The 24054-nt window shown below is 39.6% G+C and overlaps 1 protein-coding gene across 2 annotated transcripts in view; it reads right to left on the minus strand.

Moving 5' to 3' along the window:
- Nucleotides 1–24054, minus strand: part of LOC140195303 (hepatocyte nuclear factor 4-gamma-like) — a 183392-nt gene that overhangs the window by 153829 nt on the left and 5509 nt on the right. The window contains exon 2 of one of the 2 annotated variants that reach the window (XM_072253432.1): nt 10389–10470. The exons of the other annotated variant lie outside the window; for it this stretch is intronic. The gene's annotated coding sequence lies outside the window, so the exon portion shown is untranslated. The remainder of the gene's footprint in view (nt 1–10388; nt 10471–24054) is intronic. 2 annotated transcript variants of the gene reach the window in all.

Consider the following 24054-nt stretch of genomic DNA (forward strand, 5'->3'; position numbering starts at 1 on the left):
TGAATTTGTCCGTAATCTGCCCTTTTTTTAAAGCAAAACTTGCCCTTGCTTGTCCCTTCCCAAAGAGGCACATGCTGCGCTGTTATTCCTAAACTATCATTTCTCGCTGCACTTTTTTAAAAAACTGGGACGTTTCACTATGCTTCAACCGGTTAGTCATCAACTTGGGTTTATTAAAACTTCCTTATCACCATTGTTATGTTTACTAACTCCAAAGCATAAAAAGCAAATCAAAAACGAAATCAAGGAAGCCCAAGTGTCATTCTTTCATTTTTACTTCTGCGAGTCGTGCACCCAACATGGTGGTATGATGACATATGCCATTCACATACTTTTGCATATAACCATAATGAATTATTTAAATGAACAAAGAATGCTTAATAAATATTTTCAATTACTCAAATATTACTGAATTATTAAATAAACAAAAACAAACTCAGAAAATGTTGCCTCTGCTGAGATTGATAGAGCTTAGACTTTTTGCTTAATTAGACAGAAAATGAACAAATCTTTTCAGTTGAAGAAAGCCACAGATGTATTGTTTGGTATTATGTAGAGAAAGGCACTTTAGTGATTAATGGCAGAACTGTGATCAACAGAAGAATTAAAGAGAGGTATCTGTGGCTGTTTGTTGTTCAAGCCATGTTAGAAAGATCCCCATTTTAAAGATCTAAAGCACTGCACAATAGAAAGGTGTGGAATTTTTTGCAGCATTTATAATTTTAAGCAATGATGATAGGTTGGGAAATGGAAAATTGTAATGTTCAAAGAGACCTGGATGGCTTTGTATATAACTCACTTAAAGCTAGCATGCACATGCAGAAAGCAAATTGGAAACAATATAGTATATTAGCCTTTATTGCAAGAAGATTGAATAGCAAGAGTAAAGCCTTCTCATTACAATCATATAGGGCTTTGCTGTCCAGACCTGGAGTATTGTGAACAAATTTGACATCCTTCCATGAAAAGTCTGTACAAGAAGTGCAACATGTCTGTCATGTCAGGAGAGATCGAGTGGGTTGGCACTCTGTTCACTGGAGTTTAAATGAATGCAAGACGATGCCAGTACAACAAACAAAGTTCTTAATGGGCTGGACTGGGTGGATACAGAGAGGATGTTTCTTTTGGATGAGGAGTTTAGAACAATGGGTCACAGTTTCAAAGGCTGCTTCACTCTCTTTTGAATTCTTTTTCCCAGAGTGGTATGGAGACTCAGTTATTGATTGCAGTCAAAGCTAAGACTGGTGGATTTCTAGATTCTAGGGAACTGATGAGATATAGGGAAAAGGAAGGAAGAGAGTAGGATAGATAAGCTGTGACCTTGTTACATGGTAAAGTAGGGTCAAGGCGTCGACAGCCTGCTCTTCCTATGATCTTTAATAATTAGACCTGTTTCAATCTGCACCAATACATTGATAAATTAAAATAGTTTTGCTGCTGACACACATTATGCCCTTGCTTTTAACCTCATATTTCAGGTGATACAAAAATTCATATATGTGCCTGCCACAAATTTTATGGTGGCGTGCCGCTGACTTGTCGGTTTCTGCTTGTAGTGATGGGACACTTCTTTATAATGTTTACATCAGCCCCTCTCTATGCAGTTGGGTACTGAATTTCAATTTATGCTGGTCAGCTAGGTTTCCTGGTCTCAGGAAATTTAGCAGTTAAATGTAGTCATGAGCTACTGCGCCCTGAAATTCCACCCTCCCCCCCCAGTATTAACTGTGGATCTCATCCCTCAAGCATGTGTCTAATTTATTGTATTATCTCTATGTTGGCAGGATAGGTTGACATTGGCCGCACCCCCCACCAATCACTACATCCTCTCGATCCATCTATCTCAATCATTGCCCATTGTCAGTGTTCCTACCAGTTCAACCTCTTCATCTGCCATCTACTTAGCTGCCTCTCCTACCACCCACCAACCCACAGCTAATTTCCTTATTATATCACCATTAATATGGAGGTTTTTGTATTCATTGTCAACATGCAGGCTTGTGTGCTGTTTTCCTGAAATTGGATCCATATCATCAAGATAAAAACCATCTGGTTTTTACAGAGTATGATGGTTATTTGTACAGGCGTTGAATTTCAGGAATTATTGCACCCACTTTAGCCTTTTGCAAGACTGTTCAAGTGGCTTCAAGACAGATCTCCAGTTCTTCAACTGCTGTAAATAAGCTGTAGTTTGAACCTTTGGAATCAGGCGATATGCATCTGAATCAAAGAGCCAAGGGATTTAAGAGAAGCATCTGTTATTAGATAAATTTCCAATGGTGTTTACTGCATTCCAGTTTTGATGTGTGACCTGTTTGAACACCACTGAGATTCCAAACCTGAGAAATGAACCACGGTGTTTCAGATTCAGACTTATCAGATGTGCATCGAACCATACTGTAAAATGTGCCACTTGCCATAGCAACCAATACAACCCAAGGATGTGCTGGGGACAGCTGCAAGTGTCCCTACACATTCCAGCGCCAGTATAGCATACCCACAATGCTCAGCAGAATGACAAAGGACACAAGACAGAACAAAACAAACAAAGTAAGCCACATTCCTCCCCACCACCAACAGCGCCCGCGCACACACACACGACCCTTCGGGCCTCCAGTGGATTTGCGGACTTGTAGACAATTAGCCTCTGACTTCTCCGGTGGACTTCCTCAAGTACATGCCTGCAAATCCCTCTGCTGCCAAAGGGATTTTTCCAGTCTGAGGGGTAGCAGTAGGACACAAGGCAGAATTATAATAAATTAGCAAATACCTAAGAGGAAGTCATGGTAACAAATTTATAGTTGTTTGTTTTAAGCAAGGTAGTAAAGCAAGCAAAAAATTATGGCTTGTATCAATAATGGCTCATGTGGATTATTACAAAAAAATCTTGAAATGGGGAATAAACAATTTATTTATTGACATACTACAGAATAGGCCCTTCTGGCCTTTCAAGCCACACCACCCAGCAATCTCCCAATCTAATCCTAGTCTAATTGCTGAACAAGTTACAATGACCAATTAACCTACTAACTGGTACGTTTTTGGACTGTGGGAGGAAACCAGAGCACCCAGAGAAAACCTACATGGTCACAGGGAGAACGTACAAACTCCTTATTGCTTATGGAGCAAATATACAGCAAATTCTGGGGGATAAAAATGAAAAAATCAATAATGTGTTACTTAAGTTATGACATTTTTAAATACATGAAAGTAGTGTGTTTTGTTCAAATTCAGAACAGCTGATAACTCTGCCAGATTTTGTAGTAGTCAAATTAAGATAAACATGCTTCAGGCTATCCTAAATGCAAAAAGTAATTTAATTGTATTTTCATTTTTTGCAGCTTTTCATTAACATTAGTGCTTTAAGTGCTAACCACTTACCTATTCTGAGGGAATACAATGTGAATACAACAGATGCAAATTATTAGAAAACGGGGGAAAAATCTAATGCATCCAGTATGTGACTAGGAGGATTTGAAGTACAATCACCAACAGGGCAAAGTATTCTGGATCTGAATTACACTATGTGAGAGCAGATGAACATATTGTAGAGCTATTATCACTCCAAGCAGATCTGTAATTTTTAACTACATGTTCATAAAGTTGTGTAAAGGTTACCGTTACAGCACCAGTGACCCAGGTCAATTCCACTGCTGTCCATACAGAGTTTGTATATTCTCCCCGTGACTGCAGGTTTCCTCCAGGTTCTCCAGTTTCCTCCCACATTCAAAAGGCATAAGGGTTTGGAAGTTATTTGGCCACATGGGTATAATTGGATGGTACAACATTGTTGGGCCAGAAGAGTCTGTTACCATGCTGTATCATTAAAATAAAATTTGTTTTAAGATTTATATTGATACCAAACCATGCTATGAGACAATTCTTCAGAATCAAAGTCCTTTTTCAGGAACTTCCATAATTATTCTCCCAATTTGACTATTTTGCCAACTTTCACATGTGTAAACTGACAATTTTTCAACAGCTTGCTTAACCAAACAAAAAAATATAGCTGCAGTCATCTATTGTGGTATTTTGGACTTGGCTGGTGTCAACTTGGCTGCCTTATTCTTTCACAAAATAACAGACACATTTCATTATTTTAGGTTTGCACATCCTGAGGACATACAAGTTGCTGTTTAAATGAGAATTTTTCTTCCACTAATTTTCTGTCAATGTTTTGCGAAATACCCCTTTGGAAATAACCTCCCAGTTTTAGTTTTCCTGAAGATATTGCGTATTTAATATTTCAGTAATATTTGAGTAATATTGTAAATATATTGTTTGATGAAGCATTCTTTATTGTTTACATAATTCATAATGGGTTATATGTGAATGGCACCTGTTATTATGCCACCACGTCATACGTGTCAACCTCTGAAGTTAAACAGAGGGACATGTTCTTCCAAGCTCCAGTATTTTTCTACTAGTTTTCTGTTTTTGAGATACAGAACATAACAATCATGATTAGTAAGCTTTGAAATGAACTGGAGACAACTACCTAGCTGTTGAAGCACAGCAAAACATTAGACTTACAAAGAAAGTGCAGCACTTTTTTTCCTTCACAAAGGTAGAAAGAGCCGCCTGAGTTTAAAATACAAGTGTAGCAGGTTTCTTTTTCTTTGGAAGGGGGAGAAAAAGACTACCAAATTTAAATAAAAAGTCAGAAAAATCAACAAAATTAACATTGAGTACTGGGTGATAATAATTATTTTTTAAAAAGCAGAAATACCTTGCTACATCAGGAAGATAGATGCATTCAATTGCACAACAGATAACTGGATCATGCATATTGAACAAATTCAGCTGTATTTTGACGGAAGTGAAATAGTCAATGAGAAACAAGTGGCGGTTTTGCTGAATGTATTTGGTGGAAGAGCATACAGTTTGCTTAGAAGTTTGACTGCTCCAACCAAATGAGCCAAAATGAACTTTGTTCATACCATGAACATAGTGCAGGAACATATAGAACCAAACCCATTGCTGATTGTAGAGAACTTGCTGATTGCAGAGAACTTGAAGTTTCATAAGCAGAATGAAAAAGAGGAGGAGTCCATTTCAGTGTACATGGATGAATTAAAGAAATAGTCTGAGCATTGCCAGTTCAATGAATGGCTTAATGATGCACTGAAATCTTGCAAGAAATTGTTCAAAAAAAAAAAAAATGGCCCCAAACTGAAGCACAACTTATATTTAAAAGAGCAGTTGAAATAGCTGTAGCAAAGTAAACAGCAAACAGATGCAACTGAGTTGATATCAGGAATGAAAGTGAACGTGAACAAAATTGCAACATCTAATCCGAAACCTGCCTGGCCAAATAAATTGTTACTGTTGTGCAGTGGCTCACGTACATCAGACCAATGCAGGGTTTAAGGTGAAACATGCAGAAGATACAACAAAGGGGACATAAAAAAAAGCATGTTGGGCAGACAAAAGTAAATGGACTACATGGAAGAGAAAAAGATAAAAAGACAAGTTACAGTTTCAAAAAGAGCACTATCTAATGAAAAATCTGATAATGATGTGACTGACTCAGGACTGAATGGCCTTGAGATTTACAATGTGATAACTAACAATAGACAGGCAATATGGCTTACAACAGAAGTGAACAGAAAATTTATTAAAAAGGAATTGGACACTGGCTTGGCTGAGTTTGAACAGCAACTAAGAACTTATACTGGTGAAAAGATAACTCTTGTGGGAAATACAACAACCAACAAGCCATATTGAGCTTGTGTGTGGTAAAAAAAAAACCAGGAGGGTCAGCATTGTGGGGCCATGATTGACTGAGACAACTACAACTTGATTGGAGATCCATCCACCACTTGCATGCCACATCTCCTGCAATACAGTTGACTGAAAACAAATTAAGAAAGGTACTGGATGATGCCCCAGCAGTGTTGAAGAATGGAATTGGAAAACTCAAACTCAAAGGGTAAAATTGCATTAAATAAAAAATGCCACACCCAAGTTTTACAAAACACTTATGTTTCCTTATATAAGGCATCCATTAGTCTTGCGAGACCATGGATCAGCGCCGGGAAAGTCTTCACTCTCCAGGGCGCAGGCCTGACCAAGGTTGTAAGGAACACCAGCAGTTGCCTATGCTGCAAGTCTCCCCTCTCCACGACACCAATGTTGTCCAAAGGAAGGGCATTAGGACCCATACAGCTTGGCACCAGTATCATCACAGAGCAATATGCCTTGCTCAAGGTCACAACACGTTGCCTTGGCTGGGGCTCGAACTCACAACCTTCAGGTCGCTAGTCCAGTGTCTTAACCACTTGGCCACGTGCCCACATGATAAGGTAGCCAGTGAGCTAGATTGCATGGAGGCTGAAGAAATGCCTTCCAAGATGGAGCAGAGCATCTTGGAGAAGAAAGGAAAAAGGAGAAAGGAGCCCAGAGCTGTCAGAACCACTTTCTGCAGTCCCAGAGTTCAACTCCTGTAACCATGGAGGAGGACCCAGAACCTGAGATTATTTCACAGCTGCACATCTCACCTGCCAAGCAGCTTGAGACTTGCAGCTGTCAGGAAAGACCTTATCCCACAAGAATAAGAAATCCTCTACAGCGATTAAATCTTTAGTCTGATTGGGACAATTTAAGAATTACTATGCTAGTCTATATACAACATTGTGCAAAAGTCTTACACACAGACACAGTGTATATATAGCTAGGGTGCCTAAAACTTTTGCACAGTACTGTATTTGTCAACATGGAGCAGAAAGCAAGTCTGTAAATCTGCCGGGAGCAAAGGGTCTTGGGAGTGGCAAGGGAGGGGTGTGGCACAGGTGGCAGAGACAGAGTACCGGGGCAGAGGGTGGCATTGGTGTAGATATACGCAGCACTGAGACACCAGGGAATTTGATTTCAAAAAATTGCTTCATTGATCATTACAGAATGTCTGTGGTGTTTCCTGCTCCCTCCCCGCTCCCTTCCCCTTTTCCCAATCATGATTCCACTCTCCCTACCCCCTTCCCACTCTCAGTATACAATGCCCCATATCAGAATCAGGTTTCTCATCACTCACATGTCATTAAGTTTGTTTATTTTTTGGCAGCAGTACAGTGCAATACATACAATTACACTGCTATGCAAGGATCCAAGGCACCCTGCCTTTGCGCGTCAGACTTTTGCACAATATTGTAGTTGTATTATCTAGTATCCTGTATAAATATATACGTATACAAGTTGAGATGCATTCTATATTGAGTTGGAGTTTATAGCTAAGCAGGGAGGAGTGTTGTGTATTTATTACTTGGGTAATATTTAAAATATATTTGATTAAGCGTTCTTTGTTTAAATAGTTCATTATGCGTTATATGTTACGTGCACATCTTGCTAAAGTAAGAACAAAACTAAGCTACTCATGTCTCAGGCTCCCTTGACTTTTCTTTTCAATTGGATGGCAACAGAGGTTTTTGCAGACCTAGGCAACTTCTTGCAGTCCATCCACGAAATAGTTTATTCTTTCCTCATGTCTCTCTTTTCCTTTCAAGGTGGCTGGAGTCCTGCTGGAGTCTGTGATCTGCAGTTGGAGCTCAAACTACAGTTGTTGGCGAGTGGGTTCACAAAGTAGCCCTGCGGCCTAGCATTTCGATATCTCCAGGTATGGCCTGGAAAATGTGCCACTTCCCATGGACGAGCCAGTTCTTCACTGGTGTCACAGGAGACCGAAACATTGAGACAGCGGGCGATCTACACTGCAGTTGGAAGGAGGAACCTGTACTTGAACAACCCACTCTCTCTCCTCCTCTCTCTTTTGATGGTGAGAGAGCGCCTGTCGGTCCTTCAGTTGGGGGACTTGGAGAAGTGACACAGAAGATTGTAACATCTAAACAGTGAGCTGCTTGTCTCATACTTTCGTTTGCTTCAGGAGCCACCCCTCTCTCCCTTGCCAGTGATAGAGAGCCTGTCTGAGATGTCGAAGTGTTGGAATAGATTGTAGTTTTTTTTTATTGAAGAACATTAAATCATGGTCTCTTTGGGGTCTTTGCTATTGCTTGCATGGGGGTGGAGGGAGGTGTTGGTGCTTTTATTGAAGTGAGGGGAGGGTTGATGCTTATGCTGCTGGTGCATGGGAGGGGGAGGGGGCCTTTTGGGTTCCGATGTTTCTGTCATTCATTTTTGGTGTTCTCCTTCTGTTTTGTGGATGTCTGCAAAGAGTAAGAATTTCAGGTAGTATACTGTATACATTAACATAGAAAACCTACAGCACAATACAGGGCCTTCGGCCCACAATGCTGTGCCAAGCATGTACTTGCTTTAGAAATTACCTAGGGTTACCCATAGACCTCTATTTTTCTGAGCTCCATGTACCTATCCAGGAGTTTCTTAAAACACCCTATTAGATCCGCCTCCATCACAGTTGCTGGTAGCCCATTCCACGCATGCAACACTCTGAGTAAAAAAGAAAAAACAACTTACCCCTGACATCGCATCTGTACCTACTTCCAAGAACCTTAAAACTGTGCCCTCTCCTGTTAGCCATTTCAGCCCTGGAAAAAAGCCTCTGGCCATCCACACCATCAATGCCTCTCATCATCTTGTACACCTCTATCAGGTCACCTCTCTTTCAGCCACTCCAAGGAGAAAAGGCCAAGTTCACTCAGCCTACTCTCATAAGGCATACTTCCCAATCAAGGCAACATCCTTGTAAATCTCCTCTGCACCCTTTCTATAGTTTCCACATCCTTCCTGTAGTGAGGTGACCAGAACTGAGCACAGTGCTTCAAGTGGGGTCTGACCAGGGTCCTATATAGCTGTAACATTACCTTTCCGCTCTTGAAATTAATCCCACGATTGAAGGCGACCAATACACCGTATGCCTTCTTAACCACACAGTCAACCTGCGCAGCAGCTTTGCGTGGCCTATGGACACAGACCCCAAGATCCCTCTGATCTTCCACACTGCCAAGAGTCTTACCATTAGTATTATATTTTGCCATCATATTTAACCTACCAAAATGAACCACCTCATATTTATCTGAGTTGAACTCCACCTGCCACTTCTCAGCCCAGTTTTGCATCCTATCAATGTCCCACTGTAACCTCTGACAGCCCTCCACACTATCCACAACACCCCCAACTTTTGTGTCATCAGCAAATTTACTAACCCATCCCTCCACTTCCTCATCCAGGTCATTTATATTAAAAAAAAAATCACAAAAAGAAGGGACCCCAGAACAGATCCCTGAGGCACACCACTGGTCACAAACCTCCATGCAGAATATGACCCGTCTACAACTACTCTTTGTCTTCTGTGGGCAAGCCCGTCTGGATCCACAAAGCAGCATCCCCTTGGACCCCATGCCTTCTTACTTTCTCAATAAGCCTTGCATGGGGTACCTTATCAAATGTCTTGCTGAAATCCGTATACAATACATCCACTGTTCTACCTTTATCAACATTTTTAGTCACATCCTCAAAAAATTCAATCAGGCTCGTAAGGCAAAACCTGTCTTTGGCAAAGCCTTGCTAACTATTCCTAATCATATTATGCCACTCCAAGTATTCATAAATCCTGCCTCTCAGGATCTTCTCCATCAACTTACCAACCACTGAAGTAAGACTCACTGATCTATAATTTCCTGGGCCACCTCTATGCCCTTTCTTGAAGAAGAACAACATCTGCAACCCTCCAATCCTCCGGAACTTCTCCTGTCCCCATTGATAATGCAAATATCATTGCCAGAGGCTCAGCAATCTCCTCCCTCGCCTCCCACAGTAGCCTGGGGTATTATCTCGTCTGGTCCCAGTGACTTATCTAACTTGATGCTTTCCAGAAGTTCCTAGCACATCCCCTTTCTTAATGTCTACATGCTCAAGTCCTTTGATATTATTCTTTTATATGAAATTGAACCACTGAACCAACGAGGTTTGATGTTTTGGAGTTATAAAACCTAATAATTGTCTCATTAAAAGGTGTTTTGATCTGTTACTACTATATTATCACATTTGAGAAATTTTATAGTTATCATTCCATCCTTAAATTATATTACTGACAATTTGTTTTTTTTTAAAATCCACCCTCAAAACTCAGTATAGTATGCCAAGGTTCTTCAACTGATACCTTCAGATTTATGTCTCCCATCGTCCACCTTGTCAATCTGCAAATCAAGTTCTGAAGCTCACTGGCAGTTAAGTGATAAACTCATGGAAAGGGTAGGGGAGTGGACGGGGTCCAGCAGCTCAAGATAGCTGGGTATCTGGAACATGCTGTCCGTTGAGGTGCTGGAGACAGATAAATCTTTAAACATTTAAAAAGCATCAAGGCAAACACACAAGGCATACATAGAAGGTTATGAAACTGATGCAGGTAAAAGGAATACATACAGTTTATGTGGGTGCATTGGTCAGTTTCAATGTGTGGAGATGGTGCCTGTTACCTTAGGACTATGTGCCCGTAAATGACAGCTTTCAGCAAAACCCACAGACCATCGATTCCTTGAGCTGACGTGCTTCGCTCCACTGCAGAATATACAAGTGCACTTTAAAACCAGCTTGATGAACACATTGCTTTTCTTAATGTACTTTATTTTTGTGCATCATGCATTGGAAGTAAAATATTTATTTTTGAAGGATTGCTGTTCTTATCAAAGATGGATTGCATCATTAGCAATGTGATCATTACATTGGCAGTTGTTTCCACAGCTTCAGACTCTGCTTTATTCACCGTACCATGTCCAAATCACTCGATGACTCACTTCTAAAACCGCAGTGAATTATGGGCTTACATTATTATTTGATCTCAATTGTGTCAATAAATTAATCTTTAATTTGAAGAGTTTCACATTAAAAGTGCAAATGTTAACCAATTCAAAATTTGTCATTGTTTGTCACGATCACGTAATTTTATTAAACATGTAGGCTAAATTGCTTTTGTGCATTCAATTGAGAATCTGCTTGTGAGAAATGTTCAGGAATTATTTCATGAGCACCATTGATTCCAGATGGATATGTTTACCTATCAGCATGGAGAATGCAAAGACTCCACTGAATAAATCACATGCCGTGATGGTCACAATGTGATCTCATTTCAGTATTCAGAAACATTTACATTAATATGACCATTAATCAACTTTCTAGAAATAACTACATAGCAACAGAATTTAAAACCTTTGAATGATATATTCATTCTTGGCTGATGGCACTAAATAGAGTCAGTCACACAACAGAGAAACAGGCCTTCCACTAACCCTGTGCTGGCCAAGCACCCATTTATATTAACTTACAGTAATCCCATTATATTCTTCCAATATTTCATTAATTCCTTCCAGTTTCTACCGCACAACACATTTTAGCTATAACATACAGTAGCTAAGTAACAAATGAACCAGCAAGTTCATGAGGTGTGGAGCATATGAAGGAAAACACACTGGTTCATGGGGAGTACATGCAAACTCCACACAGAAAGCACACAGAGTCAGGATCAAACCCAGGTCACTGGAGTTATGAGGGAGCAAGTTCACCAGCTACACCAGTCAGGATCACTCCAGTAACCTGGGTTTGATCCTGACTTTACGTGCTTTCTGTGTGGAGTTCGCATGTTCTCCCCATGAACCTGTGCATTTTCCTTCATGTGCTCCACACCTCACAAACTTGCTGGTTCATTTGTCCCCATGAGACACTTTGACGTTCTCATGCCAACATCAGAGAAATTGGATTTCCTCTCTTTGCTGATGCATTAAATATGTTAATTTAGCAAAAAAAAAACTACTTTGCTGCAAGAAGCAATAGAAATAGTGTTTGGTTGAAGAAACTTGGGCCAAAAGGCAAACTTTGTGATACCCAATGAACCAAGAGTGGACAGCCAGCACCTCTTCCGCAGGGCACCACTGCTCAGTACAAGAGGACATGGCTTTAAGGTAAGGGGTGGGAAGTTCAAGGGGGATATTAGAGGAAGGTTTTTTTTAAAACTCAGAGAGTGGTTGGTGCGTGGAATGCACTGCCTGAGTCAGTGGTGGAGGCAGATACACTAGTGAAGTTTAAGAGACTACTAGACAGGTATATGGAGGAATCTGAGGTGGGGGGTTATAAGGGAGGCAGGGTTTGAGGGTCGGCACAACATTGTGGGCCAAAGGGCCTGTACTGTGCTGTACTATTCTATGTTCTAAGCTCAAATGAATGCAGCTTGTAACAATTTGCCTCACATCAATCAGAAGGACTTTGGCCATTAGAGACACACCCTGAAAGCAGTCAGTGACCAACACAAATTAAGGCTACTGTTCTAGAGGCCGAGGCTACAGGATAGAGGGAGAAGGGCTAAAAATGTGTTGAAGGAGACTCAGCTAATTTGACATTGAGATAAATAACAGGAGGAAAGTAACCCACAACCACCGGAATGTTGAGGGAGTGGAAACCTTTCCCATGGATGTGGATGTCCAGGCTGTTAAGGTGGGCTTTTATGAACATGAAATGAACATTGAAGGTGAACATTGAGGAATGGCCACACTCAAGGATGCTGTGAGGCACATTCATTGATTCTAAATATTAATCAAAGACAATTTTTGCATTCAATTTGTGCAGTAAAATAGGTAAGAATGGATCCAATATTTTGGCGATTAACTAATTGACCCGAATTCCTACCAGCAGTCAATATTCATGCATCATGACCAAAAACAAATTTCACCCATTTCTCCCAGAATGAAGATGAGGTGATCTCCCCATACAAATAGTACCTGGCAGATTTCTCTGATGTGGCAAGTAACAAATTGGAAAATGGACTAGACACCTTCTACAGTCACTGAGAAAGATCCTGAGGAGAGGAAATCAGCACGACTTTATCCACCTTGAAAGGCAACAGTCTTTCAAGCTAGAAAAGCCATGACCAAAGTCTTCCCTCTGCATTTCATCTACCTACTTAATGGCAGCTTGGATATACCCAAGGATGTAAAACACGTACCCAGTACTCTGCAAAAATATTACCTCTAACAACACTCCTAAACTTTCCTCCAAACATCTTAAAATCATGCCACCTGCTATTAGCCATTTCCACTCTGGGTAAATTCTCTGGTTATGCACTCAATCTATGCCTCTTACCATCTTGTATACCTTCACCAAGTTACCTTTCATCCTCCTTTGCTCCATAGAGAAAAGTCTCAGCTTGCTTAACCTATCCTCAACAAGATATGCAGCTCTAATCCAGGCAGCTTCCTGCTAAATCTCTGCACCCTCTCTAAAGCTTCCACATCCTTCCTAAAAGGACATTTTTTGTTCGCTAATATTTCTGTATTATGACACTTTACAATAGGTTCCTGTTCTGAAAGGCCATTTTATATTTAAAATCTCTATTCTGAACAATAATTGCTCAAAGGGAAGATGTACTTCAGTCTAAAATATAACTGGATGTTGTGAGAAACCGCTTCAAAATACCCATTCCATTTGCATTTTGAAAAACTTAACCACAAGACTGAGTGGGAACCATATGCTTACAGATCAAGGAGTTGCAACTGTGAATTAAAACATAGGAAGTCAACATTAATATTAAACACTGAGGGAGGAATTACATCTTATAAATCACCTGCCATAGCCCCTCCCCCAGCCACACACAGCAACAAAGATGTTTCTTTGCCCCCCCCCCCCCCCCGCCACACTCCCTCACCTCTCTCTCTCTTTAAGGTACAATGTTCCAGAACCTGCTGATAGATTTGTAGTCAACAGCCTTTACTCATGTATATGACCCAAGTATGTGCATTTCCAAAAACAGCCTCAAATATGCTGACAGGAGGTGAATCTGAAATTATGATCCAAAAGATGCTATACAAGATTATGCCTGGTACAGGATTCATACATCTTCATTCAATTAATACATTTTACAGTTGTGAGGTGGTATACATAACTGCATTTTTATTATATGCATTTACAGAAATGGTTTTATGACTTAGAATTCTGCAAATGCTCAGGCAATTTAAATTTTTGATCTATAATTACTATGCACTTTCAATGGTTTTTGAAAGTTTATGGGTTTGTTTCATCCCATACAGGGTACACCAGGCAACCCAGGCAGCTGTTGTTACACAAGTTTTTTTTGCATGTTAACTGCAAGGATAAATCATATCTCAGCAGTAGGTGTGGACATGGTCTCCAGTCAGCAAAATCTGAGCCAATATCTTTACGAAATGGGGCTTGTTTCGTAAGTCTAAACAAGCTAACTTTCAATACCCTATCAAGAGAGTTTTGAAAGGTTTTTGCACCTTTTTCTGTAAACTCCAGAAACTGATGTGTATGAAAATCCCAGGAGATCAACAGTTTCTGAGATAGTCAAGCCACTTTGTCTGGCAAAAAAGCATTCCACGAAGTTACTTAGATCACATTTCTTCCCCATGTTTGGTCTGTACAACAACTGAACCTCTTAAACACATTTGCACATCTGCATGTTTTCCTGCATTGAGTTACTGCCACATGATTAGATAGTTGCAGAAATGAGCAGGTGTACCTAATAAAGTGGCCATTGAGTATAGAATGTCTTCATTGTTTTCTGCATCTAAGAGTCACTGAAAAGTTCACTTTATCTGCAAACAGCAAACCAGTTAGTCATGCATCTTACTTGAACACAGAGAATACTAATGTTCTTTCTCTTCCACTGAAGAGAAAGAGAATTCAATGACCACACATGCAGAAGCAATGCAGTTATGTTAGTTCTGACAAAAAATATTACAACTATTTATGTTTAACTCAGGTGGCTTCCTCTGGAACTAAGGGGAGACCTGTTAGATGTTTAAAAGATTGTGAGGCATAGATAGCCAGCCATTATTTTCTTCCTAATACTAATATCTAATACTAGAGGCCATGTATTTAAGATGAGGAGGTAAAATTCAAATGAGGCGTGAGGAGTAAGCGCTTTTAAAAAAAAGAGAGCCCAGAATGCACTGCTGAGGTGGTGATGGAGGCAGATACCTTGAATGTGCAGAGAATTGAGGGATGTGCACCATGTGCAGACAGAATGGATTTGTTTAATTAGATGTCATTGTCTTAGTTATTTTAGCACATCACATGCTGAATGACCTGTCCTTGAGCTGAACTGTTCTACATTCTTTGTTCACTCACCCACACTAGGGCAATTTGCAGTCTCTAATATAACCTACATTTCTTCGACATATGGAGAGAACCTGAACATCCAAAGGAAGAGCACAGTTACAGGGAGAGCAGGAAAACTCCTGCAGGCAGCACAGGAGATTGCAGATAAGAGACAACAGCTGCACATTAACTGTGGCACTCTGCTGAGCCAAAGTCCTTCATTACCATAAACAACCCTTTATGTTTCCTCCGCACCTTCTCTGAGACCTTCCACTCTTTCCTAAACCATGGTAATCATAATAGGATGCAAAACATAGTTTTATATCCAAAACATAGTTATACCCAAAACATAGTTTTATAAACTGTCTTCAATAACATTAAGTTCCAGAGTACAGCAATGTTCAAGTGAAGCTCATGAAATGTCCGAGATAAATTTTGATTATTATAGAAATCCTGATTTTAAAAAAATCTCGGAAAATCCATGAACTTTCAACAACAGGTGAATAATAAATTGTGATATACCTTAAGAGATACTTCAAATTCTCATTAAGACCTTGATCACTCTATTCAAATGATTGCTGTTAGGAGAGAGCACAAGGTCAATAATCATTCATCAAGATGCTGGTAAGACTTCTCAGAAAACAGCAACAGGAATATAATGGGAATCTGTTCCTAAACATCTGAGGAACTGCTCCTGATATCTTCTTAACAAGATAGTGCCTCACATTATAACCTTTCAGGTTGTGTATTTAATATTTTGGCAGTATTTGAGTAATATTGTAAATATATTATTTGATTAAGCATTCTTTGTTGTTTACATCATGCATTATGGGTTATATGCAAAAGTATGTGAATGGCGTACATCATCACGTCACCACATCAGACGTGCATGCCTTGCTAAAGGAAAGATGAAGTTTACACACATTTCTCAGGCACCCTTGTTTTTCTTTCAATTAGGTTTACATTTTAGAGTTTAAAAATGTAACAATGTCAGACATCCCACCCTGCAAAAACTCATTTCAGGGAGGTAGCACCATCAATTTGTGGAAGACTCCCGCAACTTCTGGGAGAGGTGGGATGTCTGCAATAGAGTAGCTCCTTAGCAGCTAGCCAGCTAGTTTAAATAATGTTAGCTATGCTAATGAATGAATGACATCTGTTAAACTCACCTCAACAAGTCCTTTACAGTCTTAACCCACCATGGGCAATAGAAAAGTCACTGTCATAAACAGTGCAGCAAGCAATACTCATTATTTTTGACCCCTATTAGGCGGGGTACACTTTAGTGTAGTGTGGGGTGACGTACATTTTATATTTTCTTTTTTCAGAACACTTTGCCATGGCATGCTCTCTCGCTCTCAAAAAAATTGATTTCTGGGTCATTGTATATAATTTGCAGACATCAGGGAGCCACTATTAATATGCGGAAGACTCTCGGAACTTCCAGGAGAGATGGGATGTCTGCAATGTTGACAAGTTTTAAATGAACCTGAGATGACTACTTGCCTGTTAGAGCACAGCAAGACATTATAGTTATAAAAAGCGTAGCGAGATGTTAGAGTTAAAAATAGCTCAACACATGCTACTTTGGAAAGGGTCAGTCAGTCGAGATTTTTTTCAAAAAAAGGCAGAAAACAGACAAATTCACGGATTCATTAACAGAGTACTGGGTGATAATAATCATAAATTTTAAAAAAGATTGGCTAGCTACATCAGAAAGATTGATATGTCAAATTGCACAAGAGATAAGATTTTGTACACTGAGTGAATTGAGCACTATTTGGAAGCAAATGAAATAGCAAATGAAAAGCGAGTGCCAGTTTTGCTGAGTGCATTGGGTTTAAAGGAATACAGTTTTGCTTAGAGGTTTAACTGCTCCAACCAAATCAGTTGAAATGAGCTTTGCTGCTATTGTAAAAGTGATACAGGAACACTAGAACTGCAATTGAGTGGAAGATTGTGAGCCTTGTCAGTCCAGTGATTGGCTTAATGATGAACTGAGATATTGTTTAGTTTATGGAATCCCACAAGAAAGCCTTCAAAAATGGTTCCTACTTGAAGCACAACTTACATTTAAAAGAGCAGTTGAAACAGCTGAAGCAATAGAAGCAGCAGAGAGAGACACACAATGTGTTGCAGTTGAGAATGAAGGTGAGCATGAACAAAGTTGCAACACAAAAAAACCTGCCTGGCTGAATATATTGAGACTGTTGTACCAGGTGCACACATACACTAGACCAGGGATGGCCAACCTATGGCACATGCGCCAAAAGTGGCATATTGGATGATTAGAAGTGACCCATTGCACCCCAGAGATAATAAAAAAAGCCTACCCATGCAAAAAGTATTAACCAAAAACTGATTTGTAGAAAAAATATCTAACAGGAATTCAAGTAGCTTAGATCTAGAAATGAGTTTTACTGAGAATAAATCTAAAACTTCGCAATTATTTTTAGCGATTTTATTATCTCGTGCACATCTTTTGGCGAATGTTATTTTCTTTCACATTAATCTGATGTCAATTTAAAAAATGTTCAATGAGTCAAACTAGGAAAGAACTTTTGTTCTGTAGTCATTCCATAACTGTTCAATACATGTTTGATACTTGTTTGATCCTGAGGCACCAGGCATCTGCACCAGCGGTGTGTCACAGGTTTTTGCCAGTCAGTTTATACTTGTGCGCTACAGAGTTGTGCTTTGTTCGTCCTTTGTGAACAGTTGCAGTTTTGTACTTTTTCGAAAATTAAGCCTTGTTTTTACATTCAGTTACCCATCACAGTGCAAAAGAAAAGCAGAAAGTGACAGTAAGCGTGAATTCAATGAACAGTGGGAAAATGAGTTCTTATTTATAGCGGGTCTGTCAGGAAAACTGTTGTGCATTGTTTGTGAAAACATTTTCTCACATAATGGAAGACATGATCTTAATAGACACTATAAAACACAACATCAGACTGAAATAGAAGGAAAACTGAAGTTAGTACTTGGGTCTGAGTTACGGAAAGAATATGTGATTAAGAAAAAGGAAGAAATCAAAAGACAAAATATATTTGTTAAAAGTCTCATTAAGTAATGTTCATCTTGTTTTTATATTAAATCAATACATCATGTAAAAATGCTAAATATGTCTATATTAACATATTTTTACAAGAATTGAATGGGGGTACAAGAGTTGTATGGCGCATCTGAACTCGTGTGAAAAAATTGATGCATGGAATGTAAAAGGTTGGCCACCCCTGCACTAGACCAATGCAGGGTTAAACATGAAACTAGCAAAAAAGCACAAGACGTACAAACAGCATATTGGGCAGACAAAAATAAATGGACTACACAAGGAAGAGAAACAGATAAGTAGTCAAGTTGTAGTTTTAAAATGAGCACTAATCTGCCTGCTGTTGAAAAATCTCATAATAATAGAGTAACACAGAAGACTGAGTAGCCTTGAGAAATACAATGTGAAATCAATAGACAAGCAATGTGACTTACACAAGTGAACAGCAAATTAATTCAAATAGAATTGGACAAAGGCTTGGCTGTTTCACTTATTCTGCAAAATGAAGTTGAACAGCATTTCAAAGATACTGAACTGAAGCCTGCTAATATCCAACCAAAAAGTTATACAGGAGGAAAGATATCTCCTGTGGGAATAACATTCATAACAGTGAAATACAACAACCAGCAAGGAGTCCAGAGCTGTCAAAACCATTTCCTGAAGTCCCAGAATCAACTCCTACAACCACAACGGAGAATATATACATCAAGCCACATGTGTGTACCTCAAAGTAAAAATGAAGTTTACACACATCTCTCACGCTCCCTTGGTTTTCTTTCAATTACTTATAGGTTTTAGAGTTACAAATCATAACAGTCCACAACTCAGCCACCTCAGGATTTCTTCAAGATTGTAGTTAATTAAAATAACCAATAAGTTTTAATAATCACAATGTAACTGCTAATCAATTCAACGTTCACATAAAGATACCTAGTACATAATGGTACATTAACTGTTGACCTAAGTGCAAGACAACGTTATACCATGTGCCAATGCAAACTCAATTAAAATTCTCTGAGCCTAACGTTTCTAAAATTTCCTAGGACATTTTGACTGAAGAAAACAGCTAATAAGTAATCAGCTCTAAGTTAAGTTGTAAGTTAAAGGAAGCTGAATTATTTTAAAACGCTTTTTAGATTTGCACAGTTGCTGATGGTGGACTTAAGCAACACTATTGACATATGAAGTTATCTGGGCCAAAACTAGTTGCAGTACTGAAATACCATTTTCCTGATAAGACATTAAACTGAGGCTTTCATTGACTGAATCTTATAAATTCAAAGTTGACGTAAGTTTTGGTCAACAGTCCTTCTATAGGCAACCCCACGTGAAACAAGTTTACTGATTCATTTTCACATCACAAGACCTTGCTTTGCAGAAATTGTTTGCTACATCTGACCTCAGAACAATGACCAAACTCCAAAGTAATTCAATGACAGCAAAGTTCATTGTGATACTAAACCTGATATAGTAACACAGCTCCTCCCCAGGTTACGACCTGCTTCTGTTCCTATGAACTACTCAGAACATGAAGAGGTACACAAGTCGTGAACGTGGCTGCAAGTTCCTGTATGACAGAAGCAAACAGCAGCTCCGTAACAGCTGGCAAATCAATCGTGCACACCTCCCAAACATGCATTCATATATATGGGCTGTACATAAGTCAGGTATTTATAACCTGTGAAGAACTTATCTGAAAGAAGATATATTTTTTAATTTCTTTTATGAAAATACTGTTATTATAGTAAAATCAATACAGAGTGCTTATAATGTGGAAACTATTTTTATAGTAATTATGCACATTACTCTGGATTTCTAATATTAATAGGTTCAACGTATAATGTGCCAATGACAGTCACTGCTCAAGTTTCAGAAAGTTCCTGACTTCAATTTTTTGTTGTAAATCAAACCCTGCATTACTTTCTAACTAATATTTTGTTCCCACCCACTAATGATGCTTTTTGTAATTTTCTGGAACCTTTAACACCAACTAAATTTTATACACTCAGTCTCAAATTAAAGACGGCACAGGTTTAAGGTGAGAATGGGAAAGTTCATAGAAGATTTACGAGGCAATTTTCTATTTTACACAGAGTGGTAGGTGCCTGGAATGTGCTGCCACAGGAAGCGGTGAGGGCAGATACAAATACACTGTGCAAAGGCTGATTTATACTTGTGCGTACTAGCTTACACCATAGCCTACGCAAGTGGGCTATGCCGTTGTGAGCATTTATATTTGTGTGTTGGTGTGTCTGCATCACTCTGAAATTCACCACCAAAACACTAGTCGGCGGTGGGGTTTCTATGCCACTGTGTTGAGTTTCTTTGTGTTGAAACTCAACATGAAGAAACTCAAACTTAAAACAATGGCAACTGAAACTGAAGAAGGGTGAATTTTCTGTGCTTGTCCGGCCACTGAGAGACACGGACAAGGAAATGCATTTCAAATATTTTTGGATGTCGGCAGGTAGATTTAACAATTTGGTTCATCGTTTCCAACCATTTATTTCACAACAGTGTACGCACAGTATACTCAGACTGGCAATCACCATCTGAGTTTTAGCTTCAGGTGGAAGTCAACAGGCTGTAGCAGCTAGCTATAAACTGACAACAAGCACAGGGTCATCCATAATTTTGGAGGTCTGTAAAGCCTTATGGAAAGCATTGCAGCCAGGGTTCCTTCCCTGCCCTTCAGTCGCCCAATGGGAAGCTATTGTAGCATAGGAGGAAATGTGATGCTACCAAGTGGACCAATCACAGTTGTTTTGGTCTGCATCGCCGCAACGCGTAGTTACATTTTGGGAGAGATGCGCGTTAGGCTACGACGTAGGGTACGCGGCTACGCCGTGCCTACGGCATACAGTTGACGCACAAGTATAAATCAGCCTTAAGGGACACTTACACAGCACATGAATAGGCAGGGAATGGAGAGATGCAGACAATGTGTAGGCAGATAGAATTAGTTTAGATTGATATCATGGTTAGTACAGACAGCATGGGCTAAAGGACTTATTCCTGTGCTGACTGGTCTGTGTTCCACGTTTATCATTACCAAAATGATCTTGTGTGATTCTTACTGTAATACATTCCACCATTTCTTTATTTGCACAAGATATTAATGAGTATAAAAGCATCATGGTGTAGATTTGGGTAACAAACTTGCGATATGGTTGCTGCTTTGTTAGTGTAGAGAATGTACTGTTTTAACATACACAAAATGCTGGAGAAACTCAGCGGGTCAGACAGCATCTATGGAGGAAAATGAAAGGTCAACGTTTCATACCAAGATCCTTCCCCAGGACTCCATAGATACTGCCTCACCTGCCAAATTCCAGTAGCGTTTGCTTGAGATTTCCAGAATCTGCCATATCTCATGTCTCACTATACAGTTTAATCCTGTGTAATATTGTACCATGTTAACACCAGTCAGGCATTGCAGGTCAAACCAGGTCAAGTCATCAAGCAAACTAAGAGATAGAATAGCCCCATTGCACATCGCCATTCCTATTAAAATTCATTGCAAATGAATGGAATTAACAATAACATGGTAACATTGCACAATTGATCGGTTAGGATGACACACAATACCAAAAATCATATGACCAGAACTAAACAAGGATTTCCAATAACTCCAAATATAGTAAAACTTGCCACAGCTATGGCAAGGAGGAATGCCAGCACAGAGTATCCAGCTACTGCTTTGTAATATTTAGAACCCAGGTTAGAATTTAATGTAACATGTCAACTACATCACTGTAGGTCTTAAGTGATTTGCTTTTCAGTCATCCATCTGCAGGGCCCCCTTGCTGAATGGTATTGGTCCTTGGCATGAAAAAAAGGTTAGGAATCCCTGGTTTAATATCACTCAAAACTTATTTTCTTGGGGAAAGTCAGTATTTTCTTTACTTCTTCCCATTCAAGGGTATCTAAAAGCTTTCTGGCTGCTGCACATTTGGCAAGCTTATTAAATGAAGCCATGTGTCAGTCATCAGAGCAACACTGTAATCCAGAGATATCACTGCCAGTTTAAAGAACTAGACTACAGCTTTCTGAAGTGGAATGGCTTTTTTTTTAAAATATATTTTATCATCTATCAAGGAAGGCAATTTTTCCAGGAGGAAGCCGATCAGTTTTAGCATGTCTCTAGAGCAATGCAGATCATATCCAAGGATATGATGGCTTTGTGGCCAAGTTTGCCGATGATATGAAGATAGGGGAAGGGGCAAGTAGTGTTGAAGTAGTCGGGGGCCTGCAGAATGGCTTAGACAGATTAGGAGAATGAGCAAAGAAGTGGCAGGTGGAATATATCTTAGGGATGTATATAGGCATGCACTTTAGTGGAAGGAATAGTCAGACTATTTTCTAAGTGAAGAGAAAATTCAAGAATCAGAGGTGCAAAGGGACTTGGGAGTCATTGTGCAAGATTTCCTAAAGATTAACCTGCAGGTAAACGAAGGCAAATGCAGTGTTAGCATTCATTTTGAGAAGAATAGAATATAAAAGCAACGATGTAATGTTGAAGCATTATAAGATATTGGTCAGACTGCACTTAAGTATTGTGAGCAGTTTTGGACAGCTTATCTAAAAGATGTACTAGTATTAGAGAGGATCCAGAGGAGGCTCACAAGATTGATTCCAGGAATGAAAAGGTTAATAAATTAGGACTATTTATGGCTCTAGTCCTGTACTCGCTGGAATTTAGAAGAATGAGGGAGGAATCTCATTGAAACCCATTGGATATTGAGTGGATGTGGAGATGTTTCTTTTTGTGGAGAATCTAGAACCAGAGAGCAGAGCCTCAGAATAGAGGGACATCGATTTAGAACAGAAATGAGGAGGAATTTCTTTAGCCAGACAGTAGCGAATTTGTGAAATTATTTGCCACGTACAGCTGTGGAAAGCAAAGGTAGAGAGGTTCTTGATTAGTCAGGGTGTCAAATATTATGGGGAGAAGGCAGGAACATGTGACTGAGGGATTATAAATCAGCCATAATGGAATGGCAGACCAGACTCGATGAGTATTGAGTATTGTGAACAGTTTTGGGCCCGTCATCTTAGAAGAGATGTGCTGGCATTGGAGAGGGTCCAAAGGAGGTTCACGAGGATGATTCCAGGAATGAAAGGGTTATCATACAAGGAACATTTAATGGCTCTGGGTCTGTACTCGCTGGGATTCAGAAGGATGAGGGGGGATCTCATTGAAACATTTCGAATGTTGAAAGGCCTAGACAGAGTAGATGTGGAAAGGTTGTTTCCCATGGTGGGAGAGTCTAGGACAAGAGGGCACAGCCTCAGGATAGAGGGGTGCCCTTTCAAAAGAGATGCAGAGAAATTTCTTTAGCCAACGGGTGGCGAATTTGTGAAATTTGCTGCCACATGCAGCTGTAGAGGTCAGGTCATTAGGTGTATTTAAGGCAGAGGTTGATAGGTTCTTGATTGGACGTGGCAATAAAAAAGGTTTACGTGGAGAAGTCGTGGAACCGAATTTGAGGAGGAGATTTTTAAAAAGAGGATCAGCCATGATTGAATGGCGGAGCACACTCGATGGGCCAGATGGCCTAATTCTGCTCCTATGTCTTATGGCCTTATACATGAATTCCCTAAAGTTTAACAAACCTAATATACTAAATAAATTTTAGGACCCGATGATCCCTGCAGATGCTAACTTCATTGAACAAAAATGTCAGTTTGAACCAGATCTTCTGAATTAGATGCTGCTGCCGAGAGGATTGAGAGAAATTAGTCTTTGAAATTTGACAATTTGTAACATGTTATTCAGAAGATCTGCTTCTCATTCATCTCTATGCCATGTTTCTTTAGCATCTGCAAATCATGAAATTATGAAATTGTGCTGGCTTCCAGTGAAGCAAATCTGTCCATCTCATTTCCCCTGCACTTCTCTATATCCGTGCAAATTATTCTTTCTCAAGCACTATTTGTATTTCCCCCATTTTCAAGGCCTTTATTGATTATGTCCCTGGCCTCCT

Source organism: Mobula birostris, chromosome 1 (assembly GCF_030028105.1).
Source record: "Mobula birostris isolate sMobBir1 chromosome 1, sMobBir1.hap1, whole genome shotgun sequence".
NCBI classification, from domain to species: domain Eukaryota; kingdom Metazoa; phylum Chordata; class Chondrichthyes; order Myliobatiformes; family Myliobatidae; genus Mobula; species Mobula birostris.